The sequence below is a fragment of the Rhinolophus hipposideros genome (assembly GCF_964194185.1).
Source record: "Rhinolophus hipposideros genome assembly, chromosome: 1".
NCBI classification, from domain to species: Eukaryota; Metazoa; Chordata; class Mammalia; order Chiroptera; family Rhinolophidae; genus Rhinolophus; species Rhinolophus hipposideros.
The window spans coordinates 80,354,904-80,371,670 of record NC_138047.1 but is presented as its reverse complement, the minus strand read 5'-3'; the positions used below and the strand labels follow the sequence as shown (position 1 = coordinate 80,371,670).

Genomic DNA, 16,767 nt, shown 5'->3' with positions numbered 1-16,767 from the left:
TCACTAACTCTAGGCTATACCACTCATAGCATCTTGCCAAACTGCCATCCAAATTTCCTCCAGCTTTACTTCTCCACATCTGTTCCAAGTCTGGCATTTGTATGTGAAAGAAGATTGTGATTTTAAAACTCAGGTTGACATACAGATGGTCTTTATAAGGTAGTTACCCAGTTCTAGAACACAGAATGTAGAGCAAAAGAAAATCCAATTAGTTACTTTTTTTATTTTTAAAGGAGGAAGTACAGTACTCAGCCACCCACCTCTTGGGACAACTGGGAGGATGACTGAAATAATTAATTGTGAAGAGCTTTGTGCTCCTGGGAGTAAGAGTACTCTGTGAGTGCAAAGCCCATTTATCGTCATTAGCAGCTGGATTGATATTTTCCTTGGGATTTCATTAAGCAGATTAAATATACAAAGCACATTCAGCATGTGTCAACCAATCTTGGGATGCAATGTTTGTTGTCAAGATGATGACTACAACATACTCATTCCTATGGTGATCCTTCCCTACCAGTAAGTATTTGAAAAAGTGACAAAAGCCACAATAGCTCCTCTGCATGGATGGCAACCCCATTAGTTCATTCATTCACGCAGAGCACAAAACAGATGACGAACCTCCCAAGTCCTCTTACATTGCAAAATATTGGAAGTTAACCTAGATAATATTTATAGAGCTAAAGACCTCGATAGACTAATCTTCCTTCTGAAGGCAAATGCAAAAGTCTAAAACTTTTGGTACACTGACACTGTTTTGTTAGTATATTTTTAGAACTAGAGTCATCCCAGAAATGCAAGGAAGCTTTCAAATTAAGAAGTGACTGTAATAAAATACAAACACTATATGTAGAAAGAAAAGATATGATCATCCTGAGTGAAGTGAAAAAGGCATTTGATAAAATTCAACATCCACTTGATTTTGGGGAGAGAAAGATTTCAATGGTGGGACCAGAAGTATATATAGTTATGTTCTTTCAATACCGATATCACCATTTTAACTGTGTAATATGTGTTCTAATACCTGGTGAAAAAAAGTCCTCTACTACTGCTCCTCTTTCCATTCCTAAGAGAATTTCAGAGTCTTTTCATCAAATTACAAGAAAACACATCATTTTCCTTCTGTGTTTTATTTCTATTATCTCTATTATACCATAAAGAACTTGATATTACCATATTAATATATAACATTAGTCATTTTCTCTTAATAATCCCAATAGGATTGTTCTTGTAATTTGACAAAATGATAATAAGCTTCACCAGGAAGCAGAAATGGGAGCAGCAGATATTAGACTATATTACATAACTAATATTGGGGTAATGACACCCAGTTATTCTATTTTGTGAATTATCCAAAGGAAGTAAGGATGTACAAAAAAGTATTTCTAAAAGTATGCTTTCAATACAGTTATCTATGAGAAAATTGGAATTGGCCTAAATCCAACGACAGGATATTAGTTAACTAAATTATGGTTATCCTGACTCTGAGTGGTGAACACACAATGGGATTTATAGATGATGTAATACAGAATTGTACACCTGAAATCTATGTAACTTTAGTAACAATTGTCACCCCAATAAACTTTAATTAAAAAAAATATGGTTATCTTTATACAAAACATATAAAGGAGGATAAGGTGATCACTAGACACTAGATAAAAACCTGTTTTCCTATAGTAACTATAAAACCGCGAGATAAGTATAAACATAGTATATAAGAAGGGTGCCATATACAATTAAGTAGAAACTTAGATCTGAATAGATGTAGGATCTCAATAATTCATATCAGAGGTTACGGTTTAAAAACGGGAAGGGGCCACGTGACAGATATTCAAGGCCGTAAGAACAGGTCCAAGTGTGAAACTTGTGATACTGTCCTGCAGCCGGTCTGAACTGAAGCTCTCTGATCGCATCCTGCAGGAAATTGAGCACAGACAGAAATTCTGGTAGAAGGGCTTAGAAATTCTTTGCTGCTAGATTTGTGTGTCGGCCTGGTTGTACATCTGAAGTGGTTAAGAAGATAATGTATTAAATGTGTAACTATAGTTTACACATTTAACTATAGGAAATGTGTAAGCTTTTCCTATAGTTAAAGGAAACCCCTAAGTTCATATATGGGTTTTAATGTAATCTGTTACTTTAATGTAATCTGTTGAAGATGGAAGTTAAACACTGATCAAAGAAAATGTGTTTCTAATTTTACAAATTGGAAAAATGAATAAAAGAGATTTATACATTGAGCTCAAAGGTTTAAGAAAACTAGGTTTTGAAACAGAATTTTATTGAATTGAATATCAATGAAAACAAACAGCTGATGGGTTCATTAACAGACACAAAAGCTTCTCAGATCTCAAAGAAAGAAAACTCAGTTGTCACCAGAAAGCCATTAAAAAGTCATGTAGAATAAAATAGCCGTAAAAAAAAACCCAACAGTTCTCAGTAAATGTCATTCATTTGCCATAAATAAATGTTACGTATGTGTACTTACTTTGTGTGCTTTGTATATTATCTAATTAATCCTCAAAACAACCCTAGGAAATATTTTAAAGAAAAGAAATTGAGACAAAGTAAGACCCCCATGGTCAAACAGATAGAAAGTGGCAGAGCCCAGATTTGAACCAGAAATTTGAACCCTGGTTTTTAATGCCACATCACCCACTCTGGTACCACTCACCACATGTTAGAGGGCGACATACAGTCAGCGAGAAAGGTTAAGAGACAATCAGTTATCAGCTTTATTATTTTTTTCCCCAGAGATTCATAAATACACAAGAAAGTCCTCTAGATAATAGTAGAGGTGTCTTTTCAGTCTTTGGAATTTTGTAGAAATTAATATATACTAAGAAAAAAATTTAATGTATAATTCATCTCCCTTGTGGGGGAGAAGGGAAAACAAGCCTGTTAAGTATTTGCTTGTTACCTATGTGTGCCACTTAATTATAGTTACTGTTACAAATAAGCCACCATATTAAATTTATAATATAGGTATATCACTTTATGTTGACAGGGTCCAATTTAGCTAAGAAATTTCATGTCCATAAAATTTTTCCTGAAATCAAAACATCGTAGGCTTTTACTTATTAACATTCTTAGAGCTAAACTTGCTTATAAAAATCTTCCTGGCTGCCTTCCAGATGCCGCTACCCTGGAGCCTCCCACATCCAGACATGGTCAACTCCACTGTGTTGTCCTTCTGACCTTGCCGTGGCCTGCGAGCCCTTGGGACGCATCTCCTTTGAGCTGTTTGCTGATAAGTTCCAAAGACAGCAGAGAACTTTCGTGCTCTGAGCACTGGGGAGAAAAGATTTGTTTATGAAGGTTCCTGCTTTCACAGAATGATTCTGGGATTTATGTGCCAGGGTGGTGACTTCACACGCCATAATGGCACAGGCGCAAGTCCATCTATGGGGAGAAGTTTGATGATGAGAATTTCATCCGGAAGCATACAGGTCCTGGCATCTTGTCCATGGCAAATGCTGGACCCAATGCAAACGCTTTTTCATCTGCACTGCCAAGGCTGAGTGGTTGGATGGCAAGCATGGGGTCTGCTGCAGGGTGAAATATGGCAGGAATATTGTGGAAGCCATGGAGCACTTTGGGTCCAGGAATGGCAAGATGAGCGAGAAGAACCCCATTGCGGACTGTGGACAACTCTGATGAATTTGACTTGTTTTATTGTAACCACCAGCCCATTCCTTCTGTAGCTCCAGAGAGCACCCTCGGAACTGTGCTCTCACTGCAGTTCATTGGGTTCCCTATTTTCCTTGTTCCCCTCCAAGTCTAGCTGGGTTGCAGTTAAGTTTATGATTATGAAATGAAAGCTAAACAAACACACAAAAACCTTCCCCCTAAAATCGTTAAGCACTAATACACTTACTGACACAAGGGGCCGTATCAGGCATAAAATTCTATTTCAGAAGCACCTACTAAATTTGTTCAATATTTTACTAGAAAGTTTCCGAAAACTGACAAAAAGATACACCGCTTACTGAAAAATTATCATGTGTATTTGAGAAATACTTTTCCAACAAAAGTAACATGGGAAAGAGTCCTTGTCAGATCATTATAAGTCTTTATACTGCCACAAATCCCACATCTGTCTAGGTATGACAGATTTAAATTAAGGAAATGGGCAGGCTGGTAAGATAGCTTGGTGACACTATTCTGAGAATAGATTGGGGAAAAACATTTTTTGTGTAAAGATAGAAATGAAAAATCAGCTACCAGTGGCTGCACTTCTGAACTCTGGGAGAGATACACTTGGATAGAGAATAGACCTTCTGATTTCTGGTACTTATTTACCATCCCATTTGAAGGTAGCTTTGATATTAGCTCTAAAACCAGTTGTTAGAAGAGAAAGATACAGCCTATTATCAATAGCGGTTGCCTGGGATGGCAGGTAGGAATGGATGAGTGCCAGAAAATAGCCTGGAAGTTTCTTTTTGGGGTAATGGAAATGTTCTAAAATTAGATAATGACAATGGTTACACAATTCTGTAAATTTACTAAAAATCATTTCACCACACCCTTTTAAAACAAATGCGTTTTATAAGTATATAAGTTATAATTCATTCAAACTGTTATTTTTTTTTTTTTTGAATAAAGGAAGATTGAGATCAGTTGCTTCTAAAGAATTAGAAAACCAAGAAATATCCCATACTCTGTTATTACATTCCAGGCTCACTTATCCATTTAAAGTGTTGTACTTAACAGCTGAGCACTTCTTTAGCAGTGATTCTGAAATAACACACATTTCTGAGTTTTCTACAGACAAGATCAAGAACCAGCCAATGAAAAGCAAACTGTTTAACAAAATTTGTGTAAACTGTGCTCCAAAAATAAACTTGTAACTAAATAATACAAAGTGACACAAAACAGATGAGTTTTCTAATAGAATGTATCAAAATTTACTATGAGTTGGATTAAAAGGAAAAAAAGATGGTCTGTCTTCTTTCTCACTAAAAAAGTAAAAAATAAAATATTAGCCACTTTAAAAGGCAATTCAATATTTGTTGAAATGAGTGGTTATTTACACAGAGCAAATATTAGCTGTGCAAATTTGAAAACAATGAGACTGGGAGTGTCTCATAAGGTGGAACATCTCTAGAATGCAGCTTACTGAGAGGATAGAATAGTTGGCTGATATCTACTGTTTCTGATTTAACTAAGATTGATGGAATAAAGTACCTTCACTAAAATTTGACTTGAAAAATGTTCCATAGGATGTTTTAAAATGTGGCTTCTCTTTCTTAGCTGTTAACCTATTTACTGGTGCCTGGAGAATTCCAATGATCAGATCTGATTAGTGTATTTTGGAAAGACAAAACTGCATCCCTGGGGTTGAGGGAAGGAAGCTCTCCAATAAGGATGCGAGGAATCTTAAAGAGAGGTAGAATCACAGGGAAAGACAATTTAACAATAAACAAAAGAATAAATGAGTTGGGTAGACAGAAATAGATTAAATCCATAGACTAGATGGATTAGATTAAGTAGGCAGACAGACAGATAAACCCAGACAGACAGAGACCCTAAAGATACAAGAGGGCTGTAAAATGAGGTCAAAGATTAGGGAGTATTTAAAATAATCCTTTAAATTTCCTTTGCGATACTCTAAATTAGAGGGTCTTACAGTGAAGAGATCGAGTTGGGCATCATGCTCTTTACCCAAATGCTGGCTTATGCTTGCCCCAAACCCTTTTCACACCTCCATTCCTGACATGTGTAGGAGAGTTTAGAGAATTTCCCGAGGGTAGGTGTGGGGAGAATGCCAGGTGGTTTCTTCCACTTTTATCTAGACGTTTTCAATATTTAGCAAAAAGAACTAGACTGGAATTTTCTACTTCCCTACTCATTTCTGAATTTACTGCCTGCCAGTGATGTGTAATGCACGCGTGGCCTCGGAGAATAAACTGGGTGGAAGGTTTATCTTTGTGTTTAAATGCTTATCTACTTTAGCAGGTGAGCAGAAGAAGTCCCCTATAATTTAAACAGACATTTGTACTTTTAATAATACGAACTGTAATTTTGTCAATTCAAGAGAAACCGTCCAAAATCGATGTCTGGTCAGTAGAACCATTGCACACAACTGGTTCGACCTGCTCCATATTTAATGGTCAAACAAAAGCAGCCAGCACTTGTTTAGCATAAGCACTCTGGAGGCTTTATCAGAAATGTTCCATCTAACAGGCTAACTCAACAATAGTGATGCTATCTGCTTCTACATTCCTCACTTGCCTGATATACCCCACAGACTTACATGCCTAGAAATGGATTCCCGTAGGTTTTAATGCTGAATACTCTGGAATAGGAGTCTGCGCAGGTTACCTACTGAAGTAAGAGATTTCTGAAAAACACTCCACTTAATATTTTTAAAAGCAATTTAAGTCTGATGTGGGAGCTTATATTTTCTCCTAAGAACAGCGGCTAGTCTAACAAGAGAGAGAAGCAGAAGCCGAGTCTAACAGCTTAATATTAGCCTCCCCAAACCACACTAAGGAAGTAAACAGATCACCATCAGGGTCAATAGTATATTTCCTCGTCCACAAAAATGTATTTCGATTGGGAAGCATAGCTTATCATAGGAAAACCATGCTAAGAAATGAAAAGGAAAAAAAAAAAAACAATAGTTCCTTAAAAATAATTTCACAATTCTCTACTTTTCTTAATAAAGCTCCTTTATTCCATGACCTTCAGATTATTTAGAAATATACCTATTGGGTTCTCCATCTACCAGATGGTGACCAAGCTGTGTATATATTTTATACAATTTCAAAAAAAAAGTTTGCACAGAATAATATAAACAGGTTACTTAAATGGGTATTTTCAAATGTCATCTTGAAATTTTGCTTTCTGTTTACTAGCGCATTAGAAGAGAATACTGCCACTTTGTTTTGTGATGTAAGTGAAATTACCTTTAAGCAAGGTAATAGAAAGGAGTTAAATAACCGTCCTCTAGTGTGGAGGCCTAAGCAGAGCCAATAGGGGAAACATTTAACCAGGCGCTCGTGCTTGGTACATGTCGTGGTTATAGCAAAGGGTAGATATACGGGAAGCTTACTCAATCCCAATGCTGCTGTGGAAATGACAAGTAGCTATACTTTAACACAATTTCCTTGTAGAGGTCTAAAGTCTAGAATTAGGCAATTTGATGTGTACATAAAATATAGGTTATTGGTTTATTACAGTTCTGCTTAATGCCCTGTGCCAACAACACAAATTCAAGAAATAGCTTAATACAGCCTGAGAGATTTAGGGAGCACTTCCTGGTAGCCAGAATTAAACATGAGACATTAAGGAGAAGGAAGGTTCTAGAATTTGCACCTTTGGCAGGTGAGCGCCATCTGCTTGCTGTGGTTTAGGTGTGGTATTATACAGGCCTTGGCAGAGGGCAAAGGTGAGTGGGGAGCATGAAGATGGCTAGACAGCTGTGCTTCTGAAAGTCCTAAACTTCAGCACATCTGGGTCCTCAAGGCAGAGCATGATTTTCACTCTAAAGAAAGGAAAAACTAAGAAAGGAAAGGGACCATGGAAGATCTAGAAAGCTATGTAAAAGCCTACATTTGTCATTCTCTTATGCCAACCACAAAAATGTTCTACAAATGGAGTAAGAAACAATGTATTCCACTCATATATGGTACATGCTATTTTCAGCTTCCATCAAAAAGCACAGGGCTGCGTATATTTTCTAGAGCAGCTTTCACATGACTGGCAGAATAAGCCACTGCTTTCAAATGGTATGAGGTTATAAAAAGCAACTCCAAAGCCATTAAGGTCAGTGTATTTGGCTCTAGTTTCTCCCAGAATGTAAATTGCTGCATCGTATTTGAATAAATTATTTGTCTCTCAAAAGCATTTATTTGACCAAGCTAGGCTTCGGTTTCTGCAAATAACCTATTGATGGTGATTTATGTTTCCTAAATTTGGGTCTATGAAAGGGGACCTAGATTCTCCAACCCAATCCAACACAAGGAAGAGCACACATGAAGAGGCAGCAAAACAGTACCTTAAAAGATTAAATTCCTGAGTCTAACAGCATGCCATTTTAACGATTTTAAGAAATAAGAGTGACTGTTACCTTGGTTTCTGAAGTAAAGCTGTAAAATATCTATTGAATTTTCACTGATCCTAATAAATTAAGGAAAAGAAGAAATTGCCACAAAGTGTCTACTTCTGCAATTTTCACTCAGAAACTTTATATATTAAAAAAAATCATTTGAATGAAATAAATTTGGTTTATACACCATAGCAGTTAAATATTGCTAGGAAATATTAGTGGCTAAGTATCTGGGTATTCAGAATGACTGCCAACAGACCTATGGTCTGTAAGGGGAATATAAGATTGTTTAGAAGTAAGTCCCGGTGTCTTTAGCAAGAGCAAATGATCCAGGAACCTTCAGCTATGTCAAAATGTTTTGATGTATTTCTCTCTCAAAACAGAGCCGGTGGCTCAGGCGGTTAGAGCTCCATGCTCCTAACTCCGAAGGCTGCCGGTTTGATTTCCACATGGGCCAGTGGGCTCTCAACCACAAGGTTGCCTGTTCGATTACTCGACTCCCACGAGGGATGGTGGGCTGCGCCCCCTGCAACTAGAAAATGGCAACTGGACCTGGAGCTGAGCTGCACCCTCCACAACTAAGACTGAAAGGACAACAACTTGACTTGGAAAAAAGGCCTGGAAGTACACACTGTTCCCCAATAAAGTCCTGTTCCCCTTCCCCAATAAAATCTTTAAAAAACACACACACACACACACAAAAAAAACAGGGCGCACAGCTCACTCGAGACTTTTTCCACTTGTGACCGACTGCGGGGGTTGACAAAGTTGCAAAGCGAAGTTTCTACTAAACAAATGTGTCTTTTGTTGCCTTACTCTACTAAATGTCCCTGGTCTGGAACTTGAACACTTCACCCCAAAGTGTAGGTGGCTGTTGACATAATAAAGATCACAGAGTGACTGTTTGCACATCATTAATTTTGTAGTGATCCTTAGCCAGTTGCCCATTTCCCTTAAGCAAAAACCTGGAACAGGATACACATATCTTGCTCTGGATTTCTTCCAAGAATACCATTTCTTTCACAAATTTAGTTTCGATATACCCAAGCTATCCCTGCGGGAGATAATGAGAAAAAGAGAAAATAAGAGTTTGGAAAAGAAAGGGGATAGCAGACTATGTAAGAGTTTTTACAGTGAATCCTTAAAAGAGAAAGAAAACGTAGAAAAGTAAAAAATAGATAAAAATAGATATGACTGCTGCTCTTAGGGTCACAAAGTAAGACGAATTCTGTAAAAATGTCAGCTTACAGCCTGGGGCGCAGAGAAGCATTGGAGCTGAGCATCAATTGTCATTAAAACCAAGAGAGCCACAGATATTTGGATGGAAAACCAAACTGGGGTAGGGACTAGGGGTACATGCTGTTACACAGCCACACAGTACTGAAAATCTCTACTTCTACTGAAACATTTCCACCACAGCAACAGTAAATATAACTACAATTAAAATTAATTTAGCATGTAAAAAGAGTCACATATTCTATTTAGCAGAAATTTTTAGTTATATGTAAATTATCAAATAAATAATTATAACGTAAGTATAAAGAAAGTCTACATATATAATATACAAAATAGAATTATGATTATTTATTTAATCAAGGTTTTCACGTGGGACCGTGGCTCTCATCGTTCTTCCCACATTAAGTCAGCTTTTCATTCTCTGATTCTTTGCAGTTCGGGCTGGTGATTTCACGAACCTAATCCTTGACGTCCACCCTCACATGCCACTGTGAGAACATGGAAAGGGACAAGAGGCACAGAGAGTAACTTTTGCTGCGATATCCGGGAAGTGCGTGGAGAATGCATAAGCAAGGAAACAGAAGTAGGGGATGAAATTGCTGGGGCCCAGTCTCACAGCCAGAAATCATTGCCTTCCTTTCTGTTTGGAGCTGCTTTCCCCTGCACCTCCTATGACAAATCCTAGGCAAGAGTTCCTGTGACTAAAATCTCCCAATTATTAATAACAAAAACTTCCTAAGAATGTCTCATTGACAAAGTAACATATAAGCCTCTACCCTATTACAAACCATAGATAAGAACACTGGAAGGTTACCTTGAAACAAAACACCCTAAAATGTAATTTACACTGTAATCCGAAAGCAGCATAAAATCTGCAATGAATTGCTGGTAGGATCATAAATTCGTGCAATTTTTTCGAAAATGTGTCTCTCTTTTATTAAACATGATGAGTTTTAAAAATGCTTGTACCTCTTGACATAATAACTCTACTATTGAGAATTTATTTTGGAAATTTTTTCAGTACAGAAAAAAAACATCTAAAAATACACTTGCTGAAACAGTGAAACAATTTAAATGTCTCCAATAGGAGACAGAAGTATCCATGAAATACATTAGATTTATTGTTTAAAAAAACAGCATCATATTCTCGTTTTCGTAAAAATATAAATGTATGCATTAAGAAAGACCAATCAATATGTATACAAAAGAATATCAGCTATTAATGCTGGTGGTAGGATTTATCCATTATTTTTATTTTCATTTGTACTTTCCTATTTTTCTCAAATTTTTTGTGATAACAGTATTCACCCTTGCATCTGCATACAAAGGTGTTTTCAAATAGTTTATTAAAATTATGTTTAAGGTTTTAATGACAAGGAAATTACACTAGTTATGATTTCAGCAATGTAAAGACGTATATTACACATATAGAAAAGAGTCTGAAGAAAAAATACTAAATATTAACACTACTTGATGAATTTATGGGTGGTTTTTAATTTTTCTTTATTCTGGATTGCATTTTCTAATTTTCCACATTAATCATTCTTATAATCAGGGAAATGCTAATGGCTATCTTAACTATAAAAGCACTGACAGAGTTAAATAGGGAGATAGTGCTTTTGTTTTAAAATGGTATTGTGTTTTGTACAGTTTCAAGTATGTAAAAAATGCATGTACAGAAAAGTCAGAGCACAAGTACAGTAAAATATTAAGAACAGTTGTCCCAGTGGTAGGAGGATGAGATTTCTTTTCCTTCCTACATTTGTGTCAAGTCCATATTTAAAAATATTTTCATTATAAATGTGTTACAGCTAGAAGTATCAGAAACCATGTATAGTTGCTGCTGTTCCTTCTACAGAAGCATTTATTAACTGAAATTTCTATTCATGTTTTCAACTCAGCCTCAATTAACTGCAATGAAAAATATATATTTAGAATGTTGTTTTGGAAAAGCCAGCATTATTGCTGCTGCTTGAGAAAGTCTGATAAACTCTTAACTATTTGGACGTCACAGCCCTAACTTGGAGTACCCATATACTGGGGGTGCCAAAAAAATGTATACAAGTGGATACTTTGGTCAATGTTGCTAAAGCAGTAGTTTGCCATAATCAGAAGTGTCTGGACACTGATGGTAACCACTTTGAGCACCTCTTGTAATTGCAGAAGTCAAACATGACTTGTATTCATCTTTTGTTATCAGTATATATTATTACAATTTTAATATAGTTTTCCCTTTCTTAAAATATGTACACATTTTTTTGGCACCCTCTGTACAATTAAGCTAGTTCTTAGAGTCTACTTTCAAGTAGAGTCTTAATTGGGGCCAGCCCGGTGGCTCAGGTGGTTAGAGCTCCGTGCTCCTAACTCCGCCGGTGCCAGTGGGCTCTCAACCACAGGGTTGTCGGTTCAACTCCTCGAGTCCCGCAAGAGATGGTGGGCAGCGCCCCCTGCAACTAAAATTGAACACGGGACCTTCAGCTGAGCTGCTGCTGAGCTCCCAGATGGCTCAGTTGGTTGGAATGCGTCCTCTCAAGTTTGCCGTTTCGACTCCCGCAAGGGATGGTGGCCTGTGCCCCCTGCAACTAGCAATGGCAACTGGACCTGGAGCTGAGCTGCGCCCTCCACAACTAAGATTGAAAGGACAACAACTTGACTTGGAAAAAAGGCCTGGAAGTACACCCTGTTCCCCAATAAAGTCCTGTTCCCCTTCCCCAATAAAAAAAAAAAAGTCTTTAAAAAAATAAAAAAGAATAAGACCTAGCCAGACAATCAGCTCTAATGCGGCTTTTGGAGCAAACATTAATATAAGACCCAGTCTTATTTACTATAAGACCGGGTATAATATAATATAATATAATACAGTATAGTATAGTATAATATAATATAATACAATATAAAATATAATGTAACATAACCTAATAATATAATACTGGTCTAACATTAATTTTTGCTCCAAAAGACGCATTAGAGCTGATTGTCCGACTAGGTCTTATTTTCGTGGAAACACGGTACTTTCTGCAGGGTTTATAGGCAGAACAGGGATGAGGAACTGCTTTATAAATGAATCGTTTTCATATCATGGATGTCACTCAATATTTACAAAACACAAACTCACTTATTTGGGGGTGTTTCCCTGAACAAAACCAACTGTTCTGCAAATGGCAGAGAATTAGGCCAAATCAGATTTGATGGAGAAGATAATTCAGTCAAAAATACAAATCCCCCAAAATTATTGGTTGCTAGATGGGAGGAGGGAGGGGATGGGGTGAAGGTGAAGGGATTAAAAAGAGCAAATTAGTAGACACAATATAGCCATGAGGACATGAAATACAGTATGGGGAAAATAATCAACAATGTTGTAAAGATTATGTAAGGTACCAGCTGGGCACTGGACTTACAAGGGGATCACGTCATAGACTGTGTAGCTGCCTGACCACTGCGCTGTACAATGAAGCTGAAGTAGAATAATAGTGTATGTCACCTATATCTATCTATCTCTCTCTCTATATATGTATGTAAAAAATATATATAGTCATGGAATATGGAGTATCTCATAAGGAAAATAGTCAATGGTAACAGTTATGTAAGATGTCAGAGGGGTAGTAGCTTGGAAGAGGGAGTGATCACTTTGTGGGGGGTGTAAATGTCTATTATGTTGCTTTGTACACCTGAAACTAATAAAATAAAATAAAAAAAACAAATCCTGAAGTCTTATTTTGTAAATGTTGGTAATTTTTGTGCATCAAGGATGTTTTAATAAGCTTGTGTAGGGCCTGCCCGGTGGCTCAGGTGGTTAGAGCTCCATGCTCCTAACTCCGAAGGCTGCCGGTTCGATTCCCACATGGGCCAGTGGCTCTCAACCACAAGGTTGCCAGTTCAACTACTCCTTGAGTCCCGCAAGGGATGGTGGGCTATGCCCCCTGCAACTAAGACTGAAAGGACAGCAACTTGACTTAGAAAAAGTCCTGGAAGTACACACTGTTCCCCAATAAAGTCCTGTTCCCCTTCCCTAATAAAACCTTTAAAAATTAAAAAAAAAATAAGCTTGTGTCGGACTTAAAAATAATTTTCCTGATATTTGGTGGATTTTTGCTTTATTGTACTCATTATCAGCTAATAGTTTCTGCTCTCTGCTTTCTGTGACAACAAAACTTTGGATATAAGCTAAAATTACCAAATTATTAGTTAAATGAATGATGGCTTTCAAAGAGTATGTACATGCTATATATAAATTATTTTTTAAAAAATTGAAAGAATGATTGGAAACATTAATTTAAACCAGTTTGCAAAAATCCACTAAAGCATTACTGAATAACAATCCCACGTGTTCCAAAATTCTAATACCATATCTTTTTTAAAAAATTAGTATTTTATCCCTAATTTTAAAAACTATGTATTATCTACTTTTAATTCACTTCTAGGAATTCATCTGAAAGATAATTACATAAGCATGAAAAAATTGTTTTCCAAATTCACTAATTAGAATTTTTTGAATAGGTGCATTATAAAATTCAGAACTTGCCATTTCAGGAAGACTGTAGGTACATATACCATGTATTAGGTCACACAGCTCACCACCACCACCACTTTGCTGGATCAGGAAACACCAGATATTCAAACATTAATATACCCAAATGAGACATATGGATATATCCACTTTAAGTTGGATGAATAGAGACTATACAGAACTTTTGGTTAGTTTAAAAAGGAAGCAGAGAGGGAAGGAAGAAGTCAAGTAAGGAAGGAGGGGACTTTTGTTTTTAGAAGTTTAGATTTTGAAATAATAGATAAATAATTCTAGACCTATAAGACTAACACTACACTTTCCATCAAGATTGGATTTGTTACATTATAAATATGTTTTATTTGTACATGAAATCCTATCATACAATGTTAGATGAAGAAAATAAGTTGCAAAATGCTAAGTATAGCACAATTCTTTTTTTTATATTAGTGTCAGGTGTACAAAACAATAGTGGTTAAACATTTACACACCTCACAAAGTGATAATCCCAACAAATCTAGTACCCACCTGACACTGTGCATAGCTATTACAATACCACTGACTATCTTCCATAGGCTGTACTTGACATTCTGCGACTATACATATACATATATATATATATATATATATATATATACATACATATATATATATATGTATATGTATATTTTATTATAGTTGATATTCAATATTATTTTATTAGTTTCAGGTATATAGCATAGGGCACGATTCTTTATTGTGAGGAAATTGTATTAAGATAAATTACATGGTTCCTGGAAAGGTGTTACCGTGTTTCCCCGAAAATAAGACCTAGCTGGACCATCAGCTCTAATTGTCTTTTGGAGCAAAAATTAATAGAAGACTCGGTCTTATTTTACCATAATATAAGACCGGGTCTTATATAAGACCCACTCTTAATTTTTGCCCCAAAAGACGCATTAGAGCTGATGGTCCGGCTAGGTCTCATTTTGGGGGAGACGGGCTATTACATGAAACATTTACTTTATTTTTTACCTTTTTGTATTCAAAAAATAAGCAATGTGTTTTGATTCTACTGCCTAAAAAGTCAAAGATAATTACTCATTCAACAATATTTAGTGAGTACCTACTCTGTACTAGGCATTGTGGTAGGGATACAATAATTTTGTAAAAAGTCACTTCATTCTTACATTCTGCTAGTATATAACATGAACAATAATTAAAAAATTAAAAGTGCTATGATGAAAAATAAAGCAAGATGGGACAACAGAGTAACAGGAGGACTATTCAAACTAGGATCACCAGGTTTATGAGGTAACATTCAATTTAAACATTTTAAATGAATACTCATTACCAGAAAAAAATATCAGAGCATCATCGAGTCCAAAGAATATCTATATTTTAACTTGCTAAGACCCAAGTACAGAAATCAGCTTGTAGAAATCTGTACAAATATAACTTTCGAATACCAAAAAGGGATTCCACTGAAAATGTTCCCATACTTACTCTATTATTGAGTTTTGTCTTTGAGTTTTTTTTCCATTTCTAATAGATCCAAAAAATGTGTGCATAATACTCTGATTATATTGGTCATAATGGACTTTTATATAATTCATCACCGCAGTGCTGTCTTCTAAGGAATGTTTGACTCTCATGAGGCTTTTAAGAAAAGGTTAAAGATGCAATATCGTAAACACAGGAAGAATAAATAAAAAGACATTATGTGGAGACAGAAAAATTGAAGCTATCAAATATCTAATGAGGTTTCAGGATTCAATTTGAATTTCAATGCAGACATTTTGTAATTTTATCTTAAATAAGTGGGATAAAAACTACAGATATGGAAAACTTTTAAAATCATACCCCGAGTTTAATGAAACACAATGACCAAAGTCAAGATAATCAGTACTCAAGGGATAAATACGTGGCAACTGTTCTATCACTGCTGGAAGCCTGGATAGTAAGGCAAATAAATGGCCAGTCACAGAGGACAGAACTATTTCTGACCTACCGTCTGTGCAGATGGGGCTTTAACTGCTACAGAAAGTCGCAGAAAAGGATGGCTCCCACCATCAAGGGATTTTTAACTGAGTAACTTTTTCCCCCTTTGCAACCAGAAGTCACTTAAAAAGACCAGTGAGCAATAAAAACACTTATAAACTAGAGAAGAGCCTGAAATAACATTGGAAATTTAGTAAAACCATATACAGACAAAAGTAAAAGTGAAAATTCAAATAATGATCATAAAATGGGGGTGGGGGGGTGCTGATTATATATTACTTAGGAATTTTATAAGTCCAGGGTAGATAGATGAAACTGAAAACAAAAATTTTTTAAAGTAGAAGAGTCTTTTTTTTTTTTTTTTTCAAATGCCAAGCTCCAAAAATCAGTAGTGGATAGAAAACCAGGGAAGTAGTTATCCTATTCAGTTTAACACTGGTCTATCCTTGGGAGTAAACTATAGTCAGAACTGTTTTCTATGGAGTGAAGCACATTTAGAGCACAGCATGATTGAAAGCACTGTCTCTAAATCTGAACATCATGCCAAGAGGTAGTCAGGAAACACTATCAATGTCCAATTAGCATCAGGAAGCTAAAAGATGTAATTCCATATTTAATCTTATTTCCATTAAATCTAATTTTCATTGATGACCCTATATAAATACAAGTATAATACTAATATTTAACTATAAATGATCACTTGAAATTGGTTTCTTAGATATACATATGCCATCGAAAACTGTATTTAAAAAAAATTGAAACAAGTAATAGCCTATAAAATAAGAAGTTATTTGTTTTCTGGGTTTTTTTTTGGGGGGGGGTGGCGGTTTTTTTGCTTCTAAAATATCTCCTGTTAGTATAATCTGCAGCAATAAACATATTAGAAGATTGGGGGCCCATTTCCAAAACTTGTATTGAACAGGACCAAAAATAACATTCTGGTTAACAAATATCTACATGTTAGAGGCACATCTTCAGAATGTCAAAAAGGATTATG

The 16,767-nt window shown here is 36.0% G+C and overlaps 1 protein-coding gene and 1 pseudogene across 2 annotated transcripts in view; one reads left to right on the top strand and one right to left on the bottom strand.

The window, feature by feature from the left end:
• The window catches only part of SGMS2 (sphingomyelin synthase 2), an 84,969-nt gene that overhangs the window by 23,314 nt on the left and 44,888 nt on the right, over nt 1-16,767 (bottom strand). The gene's annotated exons all lie outside the window — the stretch shown is intronic.
• Nucleotides 3,165-3,654, top strand: LOC308498850 (peptidyl-prolyl cis-trans isomerase A-like; annotated as a pseudogene). Its single transcript has one exon. The product of its transcript is annotated as a peptidyl-prolyl cis-trans isomerase A-like (transcript).